This window comes from Castanea sativa, chromosome 10 (assembly GCF_040712315.1).
Source record: "Castanea sativa cultivar Marrone di Chiusa Pesio chromosome 10, ASM4071231v1".
In the NCBI taxonomy this organism is placed as follows: domain Eukaryota; kingdom Viridiplantae; phylum Streptophyta; class Magnoliopsida; order Fagales; family Fagaceae; genus Castanea; species Castanea sativa.
Window position 1 is genome coordinate 5,542,604 of NC_134022.1, and position 20,569 is coordinate 5,563,172.

A 20,569-nucleotide genomic window follows, 5' to 3' on the forward strand; every position below is an offset into this window, starting at 1 on the left:
GAAATAAAAAATCTCTTATTCCAAAAAAAAAAAAAAAAAGACATGAAATTTCCTTTTCCAAAAACATTTTTTCAATCAAAATTTTTTAAAAAACGATTTCAAGAGAGTACAGTTATCTATGGTTCAAATTAATTGAACTAATGATCTCCAAATCCACTTTGATTTTTTTATTCTTGCATGAGAATAACACTTGGAGATTTGCTTGCTAATACTTTGAAGGAGTAATGTTAGTCCATTGGTTTTTCCCTAAGCAATTTATTTCACAAGTAAATGTAAGTATGTATAATTTTTTTTCTATGCACATTATATTCTGTGTAAGTATATTCACATGCTATTCTCACATGCAATCGTAAACTTTCTTACTTTCTTTCTTTCCTTTTTTGTTAATCTGGAAAATATTTATTGAAGGAAAAGCCATCAACTAAGCACTAGCTACGGACAAAGCAGGGCCCAGGTCTTGCTGCGCAGCAGCTACAAAAGAAGCAGGCCCTATACGAGGGGCAATCACATACCAACAAAAGAGTTCCTAAAGAGACCAACTAGCTAATTCATGGACAGTCATGTTGGCTGTCCTATTAATTATCCAGCAAAAAGAATCAATTGACTCTATACAACATTTAATTCTCTATAAAGACGGGAGTAATGGACCACGAAACCTGGTGTCGACAATGGTGGTATGGTTTTGGTCATGGATTCAAGACCGTTTCCCATTTAAGAACTTGTAAATTAAACCATGTTCTACCTGCTGGTTTTGAAAATGATATACGCAGCAACACACCACCGGCCTTGCATACATGCATGCATATATATATATATATATATATATATATATATATATATATATATATATAGAGGTCCGGTTAATCAATGTCATTCATTTTTGGAAACATTTTATGGGGATTGAAAATGCTGAAATTTTTTTTCAATTTTCAATAAAACTCTCTAAAAATAGTATACTATTGTATGCCCTTAAGACATACGTTAATAAAATATATATATATATAGACAGACACACTCAACCATACGTCATTATTTAATATACACAACTATTTAGTCTTTTGCACAGAATTAAGAATTCTAAAGCTGTAGTAATTGTGGTGGGATAGAGATAGACGTAACTCTTTGGGTGTATTTGCATTTGGACTTTGTGCCATCTGTGTAATGTTCATAGTTTCTTAGTGAAAGTTTTTCTTGACACTGCTTCCGGAAATAGGCATTAAGACATCCTTTTTTCTTTATCTATATTTTGCATAAACCGACTATTATTGACTACACACACAACCAACAAAAATCAAAATATTCGCCTATCTCAACCGCTTGAAAAGTTGAATGTTCACAAATGGTAAGCATACATATTTATTGATATTATCAAATACAATTATTCATTAAGAAAATCTTGTCAAATACCACACAGTGACAACATGGTTTGTTATCTCCAGTAGTCCATGTGATGACATGGTTTGCTGCTAACATATATAAGTATCCAAATAACAGGCCAAGTCAATATCATCTTCAATGTACCTTGAATTGATGATTTTCAATTGTGTAAAAGAACTTGATTCTGTTAAATTCTTGTTTGGAAAACGACCATTCCCCATAGGTGGACTCGTCAGATTTGTGGTATGTGTCATTCCGCCAAATTGAACAAATTTTGCCTCATTGGATAGCTGAGGGACAATCTCCTTGGGCCAATATCCTAGTTTTAAAGTTTCGTCCAATGTTGACCACCAATGACCACTCTCTTTATCCTACATGAAGTACAACAAATGTCAACATTTGTGACTATTTTGATATTATAAGACTATGACTATCTTTATAAATTATAAGAAAAAGTCATTATAATTTGCTTTAGATCATATTGTTTTTTGTTTTCGTCAAATTTCTAGTGATCCAAATTCCCTAGAAACTAGAAAGTGATTTAATAATCTACTTTACAAGAGCATTCTAATGAAATTATCAACACACATTTCACTAAATAAAGATGAGACATTTTACCTTTATATTGTGTCCCTATAATTGGATTGGTTGTTTTTCTTTTTCTTTATTTCTTTCTTCTTCTTTTTTCCCTTTTGAAATGTCAACAATGTGCTAAACAATATGACAAGTCTTCGTTTTATAGTATCAATATCTTAAAATAATAAGTTAAGTGTATCTATGGTTCAATTATAGGACGATTAGGATGACCCTTTAATTCAGTTTGATACCACCCAGTTACAAAATTAAAAGAGGTACTCTACCAACCATTTTGAGAAGTCGTGTTTTAGTTTTTTTTTTCCATGTTAGGTTTATTTTGTAGTCTTCCTTATGTGTGTAATTTAATTGTTATCTTTTTCATTTTTAGTTTTTTTTTTTTTTAAATTCTGTTCTAACGTGTTTCCTTCTCTGTTTTTATTTGTTTCCTTAATGTTGTGATGCAAAATTTACCATGTTGTATGTGTTATTTTGTTAAGCGAATGATACATGTTTAGGTTAAGGATTAGAGCTCTCTTAATAAACTCCTTATTTAAACATGGTATAGTAACACATAATGGAGGTCAATTCACAAGCAGGGCAGTCTTGAGTGTCTAATACCTTCTCAAGTCGTACCCAAACTCTAGACCTATAAGTAAGTGGCCCAAAAGGTTCAATTTGGTTCCCGGACCTAAACCAAGTGACAACTTACAAATCCTCCACCTCCAATCCATTCAAATGAGACATACTTTCCAAAGGGAGACAAACCACGAAACGTGAGTTAGCTGCGAGACGGTGCGCTCACACTTAGCCACATAGTTAAAAAATAATAATAAAATATTTAAGAGTATTTTGGAACAGCTGAAAAATTAATCCAAAATGGGATCCTCTTATAAATAGATTGAATAAATGATTGATGGAAGGTGGGTTGAGATTTTGCAAGATAATTATACAGGTTAGGTGAAAAAAGTGCCACTAAACCACAAGTTCATTGACAAAAGAAAAGAAAAAATAAATAATACATAAGAATTTGAGTACGGAATATTCCATTTAAATATGTTATTGTTATAGTAATAAAAAGTGAATATAAATAGTTAACTTGTTGGCTCGGGCTATCGTTTGTTACTAATGGACGAAAATTTTTAGAATGATATTTTGAGTGAGAATACTCATTTCTTACTTCTTAGGTGACTAGATTTAATCTTCACAATAGGTTCCATTCTTGGTGGACAACCTTCATCTTGAAAGCTAAGTTCGGAAAATTTACCAATTTTGATATCGTAATTATTCAGCACATTTCCAGAAAAACTTGGAGTCATCTGTAAAGTTAAACTAATTGCATGTTAGTTTAGTAAACAATAAAAAGTTAAATCTAAATTGGTAAATACAAAATACACACTCAAAAAAATAAAAGTAAAGAGAGAAAATAAAAAATTTTACTTGGTACAAGTTACATGTATCGAAGCAATATGTGCAACACAACCTTAACCATGGAGACAAATTAAAGACTGTAGAAATCACAATCAGATATTGTTCTCAAGCAAATAACTTGAATCTTTTTGGCTCTCTAAATATATATTTCCAACATTTGCTTCTAATCTTAAGTGTCATTTACTCAGTTTTCTATAGATAGTTAGGTTTAAAGCGCCATTTTAGAGATGACAATTTTCCCCACTCCGCTCGACCTGCCCCTCCCCGTTTCGCCTCATGCGGGTTTTCCCCGCCCCGCAAAGGTGATGGGACAGGAATGGGGCGAGATTTTAGACCCGTACCACGGGGCAGGGCAGGGATGGGTTTACACTTTTTAGACCCACCCCGCCCTGTCCCATCTCCGCGTTAATAAGGATTAAGTTGTAATTTTTCATACTCTAAAATCCTACTATTTAAACAAAAATATCATCAGCTTATTTTATTCTACCTAACGTAGTTCTACCTCTCTTTTCTCTCAAGCAAAGTCGGAAATAAGGTACCAATTTTAACTCTCTTTTTTGTCTTTTCATTCATGATTCATATGTCTTTCTCAACTTACTTTTCATCATTAACATAATATGAGATTTTTGTTGTGATATTGTCTTGTTAAACATTTAGATAATATTATTTAGTTTTTGCTAAAAATTAATTTGATTTGATTGGATAAATTTATCTATAATTTCAAGTATATTTTTAATATTGAAACATATCATTTTATTTGAAAAAATGGTAATAGTTATAGAGAAAATTAACAAGAAATAAAGTTTTATGGTGTAGGGCAGGGCTTCGCGAGGCCTTAAGGGGCGGAGATGGGGCAAGAAAAATCTATACTGGGCGGGGGCAAAGATCCCATCCTTCGGCCCCACCTCGCCCCGCCTCATTGCCATCCCTACGCCATTTGCTTGACTTACCAAAATGCTGAGATCTTCTTTAGCTAGGCATGCTTGTAACCCAATTTTATTTTATTCCATAGAGCAAAGGCCCAACCAACATAACACAAATTGGCAACTTTTGTAAGCTTCCAATTCTGAAAATAGAAATCCATCCCCTTAGTTTAGTGCATATATATAGTTTCTTTTCTTTTCTGTTTTCCTTTTCTTTTTATTATGAGAAGTGCATATATAGTTGAGAGAGAGAGAGAGAGAGCATTGTCCCTTCTCTTTTCCATTGGTGGTTCGTACACTCCATGTCAAGGCCATAGCTTCTGATTCATTAGAGCAATCACAATAAAGGTGTTAAAGTGACTTAAAAGCTATTAGAAATACCCCAAAGACTAAAAACTATGCTACAACAAAGATGCCAAATCTATTTATTTTTAACTTCTAGCTACAGTAAAGTTATATATAAAAAATATTATTTTATTGCTTTTTCACTTAAAGTACTATTTTTCTCATTATTTAATTGATTAATTTGATTTTCTCTTTGTTTCTAACGTCTCGAGCCCCTTCCCATCTCCCCTCTCCCTCTCACTCAATGTCTTTCTTCTTTGTTTGAAACCAAACCCTTAAAGCTTCAAGGCCATCTATTCTTCATGGCTCCATCGCAACAACCATCACTCATGGTGGCTAGATTGGGTTTTGTTGTTGCCATTGTCGTCATCGTCAGTGTGGGTTTGTGTGATAAGATCTCTAGCTTTGTTGGGTTGTATGGTTGTGGGTTGTCTTCACTATCATTTTCGATGTGAATATGTTGGGGTATTGGCAATGGTTGTGTTGATTTTAATGGGTTTGCCGTGGGTTGTTGAAGATGGTGGTGGTTGTGTTTGTGCTTGTGACAGTGGTTTAGGTTTTGTAACGATGGTGGAAGAGCAGGGTGGTTGGGTTTTGTGATTGTGGTGGAAGAGGAAGGTGGTGGGCTTTTTTTTTTTTTTTTTTTTTAAATGGTGGTGGAAGAGGAAGTTGCTAGATTTTGTGATTGTGATGGTGGTTGACTGGTTGTTGGCGGTGGTTGGGTTGCGGGTTTGTTTGTTTGTTTGATTTTGTTTTTTTGTTTTTTTTGTTTTTTTTTTTTTTGCGGTGGGTTATGGTTGCCATAGTGGTGATTGTGGCTGATGGAGCGGTGGTAGAGGCAGTGGTTGCTATGGCTAACCAAGGCTGGTTGTGGCTTTTTTTATTTTTCTTTTTTTAATTAAAACTAGATGTGACTATTATATATTGTATTGGGATGTATTATTTTATTGTTTGTATATATTATTTTAATGTGTTGTGTGTTAAAATAGAACTTTTGATATTGGATGTACTGTAGAGTGAGTTGTTAAAATAGATAAAATAGGTTTTTGAATTGTTAAAAACTATATTTTTTTAGAACTTTGCTATGAATGCACTTAGTAATAAATCCTACTTTTTGTTTACAAAAAAGCAAAGGGGCTTGTTTGGTTGTGTTGTTTAAACAACAGTGTTTGTTGTTTAAACAACACAGCACATATTTTCACAACACTTTTTTACCAACACATATTTCGACAACACTTAAATAACGTTACTAGAACAACATTATCAAACGGGCCAATAATTGCTCAAGTTGCAATTTTAGCATAATAAACATGAAAACACAGTAATGAGTTTTATTCAAAGGAATAACCTTAAGTCTTCAATTGAATTATTTGTACATTAAAATAATAAGAAAATGAGAAAACTAAATCCAAATAATTTTATAAATTAAATTGGAGTGAATTTTTATTTGTGAAAGTTAATTTTTAATGAAGTTTGGTACATTAAGATAAAAATTAATTGCAATTTCTATTAATTTAAATGAACTAAAATTCTATATAATTAGAATAAAATAAAACTACTTAGCATGAATTAAAAATTAAAAAAGAATAAAGTAATTGTAATAAAAAAATTATAAATAACGGAGAAGTAATATAGTTCTTTTGAGTGAGAAAATAATTGATTTATTAGAAGATCTAAATTTGATCAAGAGGACGTTAATGATCTTAAATAATTATATTCTAATAACTGTAAAAAGTAATGATATTAATTTAAAAATTAATTGCTTTTATTAACAATTAGTAAGATACTATTTTCATGCTTGAGAGTGTGATACTATGATCGCTAATTGTTGAGACTTGATTGATAAAATGTGTGGGGTGAGATGGTTAAAATATGCATTTAGGTCTTGGGCCTGATTTAGTGGTATGACCCTGTCCGAGCAGAGCCTTCGAAGCCCACAAGTCGACTCGTGCTAGATAGATAAGTGAGGTCGTCCGAGGAGAGGCATCTCCTCTGCCAAGTCAGTTAAAGACCGTATGACGTGTCATCATGCATTGGGAGAGAATTCTGGAAGGTCTGGTGGGTAAAGATGTGTTCCATATAGTTGTAGAGAGAAGTAACGTATGAGAAATATCAAGGGAAAAAGCTGCTACCACCACATTAAAGACCTTGCACCTACCTCCCTGGCCGCATTAATGGAGAAATGACCTCTGAACAGTAAGGTTCAGCCTTCCAGCTATTGTTTGAAGACTGGAAGAGGTCGGTAGATGGGACAAGTATCCCAATTGATAATTTGTGCTACACGTGGAAGATAAAGGGAGGAAAAATGAGTGATATAAAAGAGGAGGAAGTAGGAAAGAGGGGGGGACTTTTTCTGCTTCTTAATTAATATACTTCACTAAAAAGAGAGAATAGCAATCCCTATCATCCTCGGCTTGTGTACGAAGAGAATTTATGTTATTCTTATATCCTAATTGCGTAGTTGCGGCAATCTAGCCTATTTGTTTGTTATACAATATCCATAAACCTAGGTTTCAAGCCCACGCTCTACAAATTTTATTGTATAAGGTTCTTTGGACCTCAGTCCATCTAGTGATTGGACTGGGTACAAATTGTGCACTTACAAAATGAATTTTAATTTTTTTTTCAAATTTTTTTTTAATTATTTGGTAATAAAAAAAATTTATGATCATTTGGTAATGAAAAGTGCTACGTTCACAACATTTTCACAATACTTTCACAATAAATCATAGGCGTAAATGCACTTTTAGTCCCTACATTTTGACCTGATTTCTATTTTGGTTCCTACATTTTATTTTTACCACTTTTAATACCTAAACCAATTAACGCTTGAAATTTAAGTTCTTATCATCACTCAACTAACAGAAAATATTGACGTGGCTGACGGCACAGTAAAATAATAATTAAAAAAATCTATTTTGGCATTAAAAAATTGCCACGTCAAAATCTAAATTAAAAAAAAAATTAATTTATTAATTTTAACTAAATGAAAAAAATTAAAAATAAAATTCATGCCCAGAATGGTTCATGTTCTTCCTCTCTTAGCTAGTATGGTTCATCTTCTTCCTCAAATAATTTGTTGCCCAGAAAATTATAAAAATCAATGTTTTTGTTTCTATTCTTGCATTTTCTTAGCAACCAAACATGCAAAACACTCAACAATCTTCAAATGACACCAAAACCCAACAATCACAAAAATACTAAAACACATCTCAACCAAAACACTAAAACATCTCCGGACCCAACCAACCAAACACCAAACATCAAAACTCAACCAACACAACAATAGACCAAGAAAATCCTCCACTGATCCACCACCTTCAAATCCCACCAATGGCCAAAAAATCTAGATCTACCCACCACCTATGAGCCCAGCTGACCACCGCCACCCAAATCTAAAAAAAAAATCCTTTCACGAACCCATATTATCCCTTTTCAAATTTATCAAAAATCCAAAAGAAATACAGCAAACTCAACCCAGATAAAGAGAGAGTGAGATGAGAAAGACAAGCACTTGTGGGAGTAGATTTCATTGGAGACAAGCCTCTAGAACCTCACCAAGGAAGACAACTAGACAAGACCTACGGTGTCCCTCGTCGTAGGCTAACGGGCCACTCCCACTTCGTCGAAGACGTGGTTCTCTCCTCCGACGGCCAGTTCGCTCTCTCCGACTCCTGGGATGGCGAGCTCCGCCTCTGGAACTTCTAGGCCGGCATCTACACCTGTCGCTTCGCCGACCACACCAAAGACATCCTTTCCGTCGCTTTCTCAATCGACATCCGTCAAATCGTCTTGGCTTCCCGTGACAACCCAATCAAGCTTTAGAACACCCTCGAAGAATGCAAGTTCACTATCTCTGACCTTGAGGCGCACCAGGACTATTCTTGTGCATTCATTTTAGCCCCAACAAAATAGATCTAAATTCCATCCTTTTTTGTTTTTAATAATTTTTTATTTTTAAATTGATAAATTTAATTTTTTAAATTAGACGCTAATGTGGACATTGACGTGGATGTTGAAGTAGATTTTTTAATATTATTTTAATAGACACGTCAGCATTTATTGTGTAAACAGTGCACTCTGTTTGTCATGTCAGCATTTTCTATTAGTTGGGTGACGGTAAGGATTTAAATGTCACGCGTTAATTAGTTTAGGGACTAAAAGTGGTAAAAATAAAATGTATGGACCAAAATAGAAATCGGGTCAAAATGTAGGGACTAAAAGTGTATTTATGCCTAAATCATAGGTGCTAAGTTTTCATTGGTTCTAATTTGAATTTATAACTTAAATTACTTTTTTACTCACTCATAACAACCAATAACAATCTACCACATGAGATTTGTTGTGAAAGTATTATAAAAATATTGTAGACATAGCCTTTCTATTAGGAATAGAATTTTAGTTGTAATAGAAAATTTGGATAATTATTCACTCTCTTATCCAATTTAATTCATGAAATTATTTGGATTTAGTTTTCTCATTTTCTTATTATTTTAATGTACAAATTATTCAATTGAAGGTAGATATTGATATCTTCAAGAAAGCAACCAATATTATGCCCTATCTAGATATTGATATCTTCATGAAGGTAAGAAAGAAGTTGTTGTGAATGACTTATTCTCTTTCTCAATAAATGATGGATAGTCTAGCTCAAATTGTGTTTTTATCAAAGCCTATGCTCAAAGTAAGTTTTAATAGACTCACCTTTTCTAGTCTAGAGAAGTTACATTTGTTGCGATTGACAAGTTATGTGGTTTTATTTTGGCTTCAACTATTTTAAGGGATCATCAATTGAAGGCCAAGAGGCAAGCTATCATCATTATAGATTATTTTCTAAAGGCAATATCAGCATGGAGTGTCAAAGTTCCATAACAGTTTTGCCCAATTTATCATTTATTTGAGTTCACTTCATTATAGGTTTTGGGATTGAGCATTGATACCACGGTTGGGGATCAAATGTTAAAGGGGTATCTTAGGCTCAAGAGGACAAAGAAAGTGTGTTATAGCAGGTAAACTCGATTAAGAACAACAATTTACCTTAACTTTTGTTCATTGAAATAATTATTTCTCAGATAATTAAATGAAAGATGAGGTCTCTATCTCAACCCAAAAAAGAAAGAAAGTTGAGGTGCTGGTTGGACCAGTAAAAGCACTATTTATGGATGAAATATTGGTTTGGACTGCTTGACAACTTTTCAAATAGTGAATTTGCTCAAATAATGTTTTCACATTCTCCATTGAACACCTGTCATCTCACCTCCTTCAGCCAGCACAAGAGACTTTGATCTTTTTTATGATATTATTCTCCCCTCTGATGGCCAGATTGTGAACCAAGGTCACGAGCTTAATTTTTTGAATCCACGGGCTTTAAATGTCTTGCAAGGAAAAGTGTGGCTAACTTCTTTCAAGAAGTAAATGTAGATATAGGTTTTTCTATTTAATATGTTCCAATAGAAATAATTGATCTTTGAAAGGTGAGCATCACATGGAGACTCTCATTTTCAATCCATATACATAATAAAATGTTTATAGGTGACATCTCATAAAGACCAAAAGCAATATTGGGCATGTCAAGATGAACCTTACTGTTTTGTTGAATTTGTTGAGGCATTTCAATCATTCCATGTGGGAAGGAGTTTAATTAAAGTTGAAAATAATTAAGGTTAGTAATTACTTTATGTTTTGCTAAATTGTACACACACATTGCTTAGTTTGGCAATTGCTTTTGATTGGTGTTTTTAATTTTTTACAAAATTGTGGTTTTTTTATGTATTTCTTTTTGGGGTTTTATGATGGTTTAGGAATGCGGTGATTCTTAAGTCAGTGACTCAAGTGAATAAATTGAGAGAATTTGGCATGTGCCTCTCTTCAAGAAACTGGAGAGTTCATTTCTTGGTGGTTTTGTTATTATAATGTATTTTCACTATTTTGTATGGAACGAATGATTCTTGTAGCTGTTAAATTTGCATTCGTTAGGTTGCATTTGAGTTTGAGGATTTAAAACAAAGGTTTTAAGAATAGTTGTTAGTATAATTGTTAGGTGATTTTGTCCAACCAAAAACACTTGCGATATTAAGGATTTGAAATGATATCTAAAATCTAATCATTTATGTAAGGAGACTTAGCCCAAAAGAGGGAAGAAAGCGTCACGCTTGGATATTAGAATTTTTTTTTTGTTCTCAAAGATGTTTGAAATTGAAAATTTTTTAGATCCAAAATGCCATAAAATTCAGTTTGGCAACAATCACTATTAAAGGATATAATAGTAATGGATATCATTTTGCATTTTCCTTTCCACGTTTTTGAAAAGCAAACGAACGCAAACAGTTAGTTAATTATTTTTCTCCATGCAAAAATATTGTGTTGTTAACTCATACTTTCATCCACATGTGGTGAAAATGAAAGTTGCCATTCATTAAGATTTATTTTTGTTTTTGTTAAATGTGAAATATATTTTTAAAATTTTGTGCATGTATTTTTGCAAAATGATTTTACTCTTACAACATAGCCTTTTTTCTTTTTCTTTTTTTTTTCTTTTGTTATATTGAAATATTTTTTTAAAACTTTGCAGATGTACCCTTGCAACACCATAGTTTACTATCTACGGGGAATTCCAATAGCAAGTAAATAAGTGATGGATTTTTTTTGTGGTGTTCAGTGTTGTGTTGTTTCAAGCCCTTCAAAGAACTGATTTTTTGTATAGTTGTAGTTTTGAAAGTGTATCTCACAATCTAGAGTTATGTTTTTGTTGTACAAATCCGCTGTTTTTCCTTTGGTGTCTGGATTTGCTGCCATTCTAGCTTGGTGTGTAGCTTTGTATATGTGCAATTTTGTATTTTCTCTCTTCGGTATTTTGTATTGTATTGAACTGATTGCATATATATGATTCTTGAGTGATAAAATCAACTTATGCATCGAAAGAATGAATTAAAGCTTTAAGGTATCTAATTCAGCTTAATATTTGGTTGCTAAGAAAGGTAGTTGGTGCTATGATTTGATAAGTAACATGGACAATAATACTCTCTCTCTCTCTCTCTCTCTCTCTCTCTCTCTCTCTCTCTCTCTCTCTCTCTCTCTCTCTCTCTCTCTCTCTCTCTCTCTCTCTCTCTCTCTCTCATATCCTATATAAGCTAATATTAAAAGTACCACTACAATTGACCATTCTCGTGCTTAAGAACGGGTTACATACTAGTGCTTTATAATGTAGAAGATCATTAATCTAAAATCAAAAGTAAATAAGTTTCTTGTAAGTATATTTTGTTCTCAATAATTATAATCTTCAAAATTTAACGTGGATTCTATGATTTGAATGTAGTGGTTCTCTTATTTATTTATTTCCACCCCCAGGATATAAATCTATACTTACCAGTATCACCTCCTAGTTAACATTGTCAAATCTTTAAATGTTTTTTTTTTTTTTTTGTTATATCAGGGTATTGACATAAAATGATAAAAACAATGAATTTTATAGGGCAACTTTAACATATATATATATATATATATTTTTTTTTTTTCTTTTTCTTTTTTTTTTGCTAAGCGCGCGCATGCGCGCGCACACACACACACACACACATATAATTTTCTAATTCATAGTATCTAAATGGTAGTTTTTGATGGCACAATTATGTTAAACTAGATGTAGTTCAGAAGCTAATTTCTTTTTTCTTTTTTGGTTACTAGTATGCTACATATCACACAATAACGAAATATAGAATTACTCATGGTGCTCGGGCAATCGTCTCTTTGCATAATCCAAGAGTGGAAATGGGCCAATATACAGTATGGCTCAAATTTGGGTTCAAAAGGGACAATACAATGGACTTGAAAGCATACAAGTGACAAAATGTATTTCTGTGTCTTGAATAATCAGTTCAATAGACATAGATTGATATCATTAATAATATAACCTTCCTTTATATTCCATATTACACTGTTTTTTTTTTTTTTTTGAGAAGCATATTACACTGTTATAAATGATTTTTATATCATTGTATTAAAAAATTGAATGTTACCAAAATGTAATAATCAATTAACTATTCCCTCAAAATGTAGGAACCAAAATAATATTTTAACATGTTTACCAAAAAAAAAAAAAAATTTAACATTTGATTTATAAGTGATATTATAATTTATAAATGCTAGCCACAAGCTCACAATGATTGGCTTGAGATGGTTTCAGAGCCAGCCCACGTGAACACAATATCAGTCGGCTTTCTTATTTTGTAACAGACCAAGGAAGGCCCAAATCTTCAAACAAAGCCTATTCGGGAAAGCAAGGGTTTTTTTTTTTTTTTTTTAAATTATAAAAATGGAATAATTCAAATCCAATTAGATTATACATTAAATTTCAATTGAAGTCCAATTTTTTGCCACGTATCTATTTTAAGTTTTTAATTTTTGTAACAAATGAAATATTGGGTGCAAAAACTTAAGAATCTAATACCAATTAAATTTTAAATCACACACACACATATATATATATATACTAGCCTTTGAGCACGCGCTCACAAGGTCTTCTATTTTTGGGTAAGAATTAATTTAGAGCATTTATTATAATCTGGGATTACTAAATTTTTCAATCACAAAAAAAAAAAAAAAAAAACCTAAGAGTGTGGTGAGTATTATTTGTGGTGAAATAATTTTTCATCACACTTCTAGGTTTTGTTAAAAGAGGGAAAAAAAATAATTTAGTAATTGGATAAGTGGAAAACGTGGCTGGCAAATTAAAATCATTTTGTAGGAGTAAAACAATAAAACATGATAAATTTAATCGGCTATAAAAAGGGGAAAAATTTTTTGGTTGGTAATTGAAAAGTGCAAAACGTTGTTGACACTTGACATAATAAAATCCATTTTTAAGAGTAAAACATGGGTCTGTTAGAGTAAGACATTTGATAATTCATATCCATTTTTCTATTTAAAAAACAATAAATGTATAATTACTTTGAATAAGTGAGTTAGTGGAAAAGTGTTCTTATTTTGTTGGCAATATTTTAGTGAAAGTTAGACATGTATTTTTACCAAACTATTATTTAGTTCTGTCTCTACTTAAACCTAGAGGTGTAGGGATATTTTGGAAAAAAAAAAAATCCGGTCCAAACAGGTGTAGCCGCTTAAATAGTATAATAGACACAACGTAGAAGTAGGAATTTATTATTTTTGTCAATTTACTATTTTAATCCCATTTTTAAGTTTTAGGTAGGAGTATTTTTTAAAGTAAAAAAAAAGTAATAACTAACTTTCTTTTGCCAATTTACTATTTTAACCCAATTTTTAAATTGTTGGTTAATTAATTTAGGGGTATTTTTAACAGAAAAAAAGAGAGTAATAACTAACTTTCTGAATCTTCTTAATATATACAGATAATAGACACAACATAGAAGTAGGAATTTATTATTTTTGTCCATTTACTATTTTAACCCTATTTTTAAGTTTTAGGTAAGAGTATTTTTTAAAGTAAAAAAAAGTAATAACTAAATTTCTTTTGCCAATTTACTAATTTAACCTCATTTTTAAATTGTTGGTTAATTAATTTAGGGGTATTTTTGATAGGAAAAAAAAAGCAATAACTAACTTTCTGAATCCTCTTAATATATACAGATAATGAGAAACATTTACATATTTTAGAAATGTGTGATTTAAAAAAAGTATAAGCTAATACCATGTATAATTTGAACTGTATAATTGTGATAGTTTTTAATTGTACCCGTGCATATGTATGAGGCTACACACTAGTAATACTAAAAATAGAAAAATGATATGTCCACAACATTTCTACAATATTTTTACAACAAATCCTAAATAACAGGTTGTTACTAGTTGTTATTATTGAGGCAAAAATGTAATCTTAATGTTATGTTCAAATTTGGACCAATAACAACTAACCACCTATAATTTGTTGTGAAAATGTTGTAAAAATGTTGTGAACATAGCATATCTCATAAAAATATAATGAACAAATTAACTGTAAGTTGAAAAATTGATTATGAACTCAATATCTAGAGACCAAATTGACGATAAGTTGAAAATAACATTGAATAAATTAACTACTACAAAAATATAAGTGTCAAATTAACTATAACCTCCAAATTATTCAGGAACTTAGAAGTGATAATACAAATGCTGGTGCCACAAGCCCACAATGATTGCCTTGAGATGGTTTGAGAGCCAGCCCACGTGAACACAATATTAGTGGGCTTTCTTATTTTGTAACTGACCAAGGAAGGCCCAAATATTCAAGCAAAGCCTAATCGGTAAAGCAAGGGTTTTTTTTTTTTTTTGGAAACATTTCAGGAATTATGACTAAACTACATCATATTTTTGAAACTACATGATATTCGTTTTGCAGTATAGTAGGTTGGAATTATGACTGCTTGCTCTAATATCATGAGGTATTGTGACATGGACTCAGACAAAACGAATATCATGTAGTTTCAAAAATATGGACTGATTAGAATCTCTTGTTCATTAAGAGGTCAAACAAATTATAGTGTACATTCTTTCTTGAACCTCGTAGGCTCTTAACTAGTTGGACAAGCGACAAACACACAGTCACAGTGAGAGAATACCAGAGCCATTCGGCGAAGTTCCAGAGAGCTTGAGTGAGCTATGGATGATGATATCGTACCAGCGCATCCATGGGATGTACCTGTAGACATTCTTTCGCCCTTACTTCCCCCAGAGCATCCTTCTGATCCTACAGGATCTGGCAATGGCATCTCAGTAGATTCCCAGATCTACTGGCTCTGGATTGTGATTCCAGTCATAGTGCTACTATGCCTGATCTGCCTCTGCATTTGGATTTGGGTGGCACGGAGGAGGAGGCGCCCACATTCCTATAGGCGCATGAGAGAGTTGGAGATGATGGCAAGGACTACAGTTGTAGCACGACCATGAAGTTGATAAGAGTAAATACTGTGTATGTGGCAGTGTTAGCTGTCAAATTAGTTGATGCGTAGTTAGTTGTTATGCTAGGCAAGTGAGTTACTGGTAGTTAAGATTTGGGAATGTATTGTAATGGTGTTCCTAGCGTTTTCCTTAATTATAATGCTCAGTTTGAAAAGAATGTGAAACTCTAGACCAAACATCAAGAGGCATTAGAGTTGATTTGATGAACAAATTAAAATAACTACGGGTATCATTCATCTTTGGCTTTGCAAATAAACAATAGAAATAACCACAAAGAGAGAGAGAGAGACCCTTAATTGACTTCGCTAAACTAAATCCATTTCTTATTTGTCCATCTTGAATTTAGCCTGCTTCGTATTTAAATTGATGATCAGTCCTGTATACTTTTTACTCTCTTTTTATTTATTTATTTATGTTAAAGCAAATCGAAGCAAATTATTTATTTATTTATTTTAAGAAAAATATTTTTAACTTGTAACCATACAACATAGGTTAGTTGAAATTTATAAGATCATAAATGAAAATTAGTCTATCTAATTAATTCAAACAATAAGATCATAATTTTAATCTGGTAACTAATAATTAAAACAGATTTATTAAAGGATAAAAAAGAAAATATAGTCTTGATATTTTTATGAAGAGTAATTAAGAATCTCATGAATAAGTTTGAGGTTGTTTTACAAAAAAAGAAAAAAAAAATCAAGATTGAGCATGTGCTTGAACTTGGTCATGAGCGTGAGATTGGCACACATACGAAATACGAATATGAATTGTTTATCCTTGGCTTGGCTTGACTCACTTACAGCTCTACTTATACATTTGAAATCTTAAGCTACCCAAACTATTTATATGGGCAAATAGCTTTTTGAGCTTATACATCCATATAACTTTGCATTCATGGCTCCTCATAGAGCAACTATGTTTCAGTTTCATATATTTTGGTTAGAGATGCTTTCAGCATACTGACTCTATAACATTTGGTTTCCCCTTACTTTTTATTGTTGTTGTGAAGAGTGTTTATTCTCCATGGAGTAATGAAATGGAACAATCAATAATTGCTTTCATGCATTATTAATGAACCTTTAATTCACACATGTACCCCTGCGCGCGCGCACACACATGCACAAGTGTTGTTCTCTTTATTTTCAATTGATTTGTGCTTGTATCTCTTGATAATGTGTAAACCTTTTCAGATTTTGGCTCTATTTTCATAAGAATCTTTGTAAAGCATTTCTTTTTGCAAAGGTATTATGAATTCTAGTCGAAGGTTTGTTACAAGTTGATTTGCTTGTGGGCTCTATGTTGAGATACTGTTTGAGTCTTTGATAAGAATATTGTTGGCACCTCTTGAATAGGTTATGTCATCCTCAGAACCTGTAAGTGAAGAAATGGAGCCAATGCACATCAATGCTGCTCCCAGGAGGCCACAGATTCTACTTGCTGCTAGTGGAAGTGTTGCTGGGATAAAGTTTGGAAATCTCTGCCATTGTTTTTCAGAATGAGCAGAAGTAAGAGCAGTTGCCACAACAGCGTCTTTACATTTCATAGAGAGGGCATCTCTTCCTAAAGATGTACTTCTTTATACAGAGGATGATGAATGGTCTAGTTGGAAGAAAATTGGTGATAATGTGCTTCACATTGAGCTACGCCGATGGGCTGATATTATGGTCATTGCTCCATTGTCAGCCAACACACTTGGCAAGGTATTATGATTGAGAAATTTCAGAAAAATTGTCCCTCTTGCTGTTAACTTTTAGAAACTGGAAACGGTATGATATAGGTGAGTCCATGTTACTGGCAAAGGCCAACACTCATTAAAAGTATTGATTACTGCAACAACTTGGAAATTTAGTACCTCTAGTCCCCAAATTGGTTCTTGAAAATGATGAGTTAAAAGGAAAAGAGAATGCATAAAAGTGGTTTCTTAGTTTAAGAGGACTTATTATTTGTGGGAGCCAATTGTACTAGCAATATGTCTGTTTCATTATGCAACTAGGTCAAGTTATTTGTCTGGTTCATCATTGAAAATTAGTTCTTTCATTGATTTGATAAACAAATGCATTATTTTGATAGATCTCTCACAATACTAAATGGGGAAAAAAATTGTAAATGTATGCATTGAAGATCTGAAATTCATTCTGAATAAGCTTGTTAAAAGATATTTCATGCTTATACAAAAGAATACTACTTCATTTCCTTGTTCTTGTTCCCATTCTTTAGGGAATACATTTGTTTGTGACCTTTCCTTGCTGTTTTGGGCGTAAAGGATCCATTTTTTGCATTGTGAACTACCAACCCACCTTGCTCCTGTTGTACCTTCTCTTGTAGGCATGCGAAGGTACTATGGCTAAGTAATGCTCATTTCACTGTCTTTGCTTATTTTTTGTGGTCTAAGAACCCTGTGATTAATGACACAGACAGACTCATGGTTATTGGGAGTAAGTTATTTTCCATGTTCATCTAAGCAATGATTGGGACCATGTATTTATGTTGTGAATTTGTTTGGGCTCCTGTTTTAAGGTTATAAATAGGGGGAACCATACTTGTACGGTGTTGGAGCCATAATTTGTTTTTAGGGGGACCAAACTAAAATATGGTACAATTATTCTAAAATCTTGGGGGGGGGGGGGGGGCATTAGTATATATATATATATATATATAGAGAGAGAGAGAGAGAGAGAGAGGCACACACACACAAATTATAAGATGGAGGAGGGACTTTTTAGAATCCAGGGGGCCATAGCCCCTCCCTCCGCCAGTGCTTGTATTCGGTTAGTGTATGTTTCATATAAAGAATTAGAAATCTTAAAAAAAAAGAAGAAGTGAAATTAGGGATTTATTGGTTGCATTTGAACAAATGTCAAGGTGGGGATTGTCCTTTTGTTTATAGTTTAGAGGAGTGTCATTTCGTGAAATCTCAAGGTTGGTGTAATTTACCATTTTATTTTGTGTATAAAACAAACTTATGTATATGTGTGCATGTTAATTGAAGTGGTAGAGACTGTGAGTCTAAGGTACATCCACTGTCTAGAATGACATCATCTGGCTCCTATGGGCTTTTTCTCTACACCTCTTTCTGAATTTTGTTTTTCAAAAGTTTTTCAAATCAAATGTTTAATCCCTGCATATTTCTAAAATATTTGCTGTGATGCAATTGTAGATAGCGGGGGGATTGTATGACAATTTACTGACATGCATTGTGCGAGCATGGGATTACAGCAGGCCACTTTTTGTTGCACCTGACATGAACACATTTATGTGGAACAATCCTTTAACAGAACATCTCATGCTAATTGATGAGCTTGGTATTTCTCTCATCCCTCCTGTCACGAAGAGGCTGGCTTGTAGGGATTATGGCAATGGTGCAATGGCTGAACCTTCTGTAATATGCTCAACAGTAAGGCTTTTCTTAGAGTCAAAGATTCAACAAGGTGGCAGTAATATTCAGTAACTAGTATTGCAAAGCTGTCATTTACTGATAAAAGAAAAAAAGAAAGGAAGAAAGAAAAGAAAAGAGCTTCTATTTTTAGGAGTAATGGAAGAGCTGTTTTACATTTTATGCATAACATGCTAGATTTGTTGTTGTCCTTTAAATCTTGTATAGCAATGGAATAGAATAGAATTGATAGAAAAGAAATGAATGGAAAGGAATGACAATGAATTAAATAAGCATGGTTTGTGCACAAGCCGCACCAGGATGGTTTGCTCTTGGACCGGTCCCAACTCCTCTATCTAGAAAACTTTGGGCCTAGTGTAACGGCCCAGCCCAACACTAGCAAAAAAAGGTCCACACAAAGATATTAACAAGTTGTATTACAATCATCTTGACAACCAGAAGACTATTAATACTTAGAACTTTAAAGTCAGTGAAACAAATTGAAAAAAATAAATTAAAAAAGAAAAGAAAAGAAAGTGGAAGAAGTGGCGATAGTTACACACTTGTGTAGTTTCCCGGACACACTGTAGTGTAGGTACAAAAATAATTAGAAGAAAAAAATAGGTGCAAAATGCATAATACGTAAGTATCAAGCAAAGCATGGTCATCAACAACTCCCTGGGTCCCTCCATAGGCCATAGTATCAATGCATAATACACAAACCATGTTGTCACTGTGTGGTATTTGACAAGATTTTCTTAATGAATAATTGTATTTGATAATATCAATAAATATGTATGCTTACCATTTGTGAACATTCAACTTTTCAAGCAGTTGAGATAGGCGAATGTTTTGATTTTTGTTGGTTGTGTGTGTAGTCAATAATAGTCGGTTTATGCAAAATATAGATAAAGAAAAAATATAGATAAATAGGACTTTGTGCCTATTTCCGGAAGCAGTGTCAAGAAAAACTTTCACTAAGAAACTATGAACATTACACAGATGGCACAAAGTCCAAATGCAAATACACCCAAAAAGTTACGTCTATCTCTATCCCACCACAATTACTACACCTTTAGAATTCTTAATTCTGTGCAAAATACTAAATAGTTGTGTATATTAAATAATGACGTATGGTTGAGTATGTATATATATATATATATATATATATATATATTATTAACGTATGTCTTAAGGGCATATAATAGTATACCATTTTTAGAGAAAGTTTTATTGAAAATTGAAAAAAAAATTCAGCATTTTCAATTCTCCATAAAATGTTTCCAAAAATGAATGACATTGATTAACCGGACCTCTATATATATATATATGCATGTATGTATGCAAGGCCGGTGGTGTGTTGCTGCGTATATCATTTTCAAAACCAGCAGGTAGAACATGGTTTAATTTACAAGTTCTTAAATGGGAAACGGTCTTAGATCCATGGCCAAAACCATACCACCATTGTCGACACCAGGTTTCGTGGTCCATTACTCCCGTCTTTATAGAGAATTAAATGTTGTATAGAGTCAATTGATTCTCTTTGCTGGATAATTAATAGGACAGCCAACATGACTGTCCATGAATTAGCTAGTTGGTCTCTTTAGGAACTCTTTTGTTGGTATGTGATTGCCCC

The 20,569-nt window shown here is 32.8% G+C and overlaps 1 pseudogene; it reads left to right on the plus strand.

The window, feature by feature from the left end:
* The first annotated feature begins 16,915 nt into the window (after window positions 1-16,915).
* Window positions 16,916-19,008, plus strand: LOC142611693 (phosphopantothenoylcysteine decarboxylase HAL3a-like; annotated as a pseudogene).
* The last annotated feature ends 1,561 nt before the right edge of the window (window positions 19,009-20,569 follow it).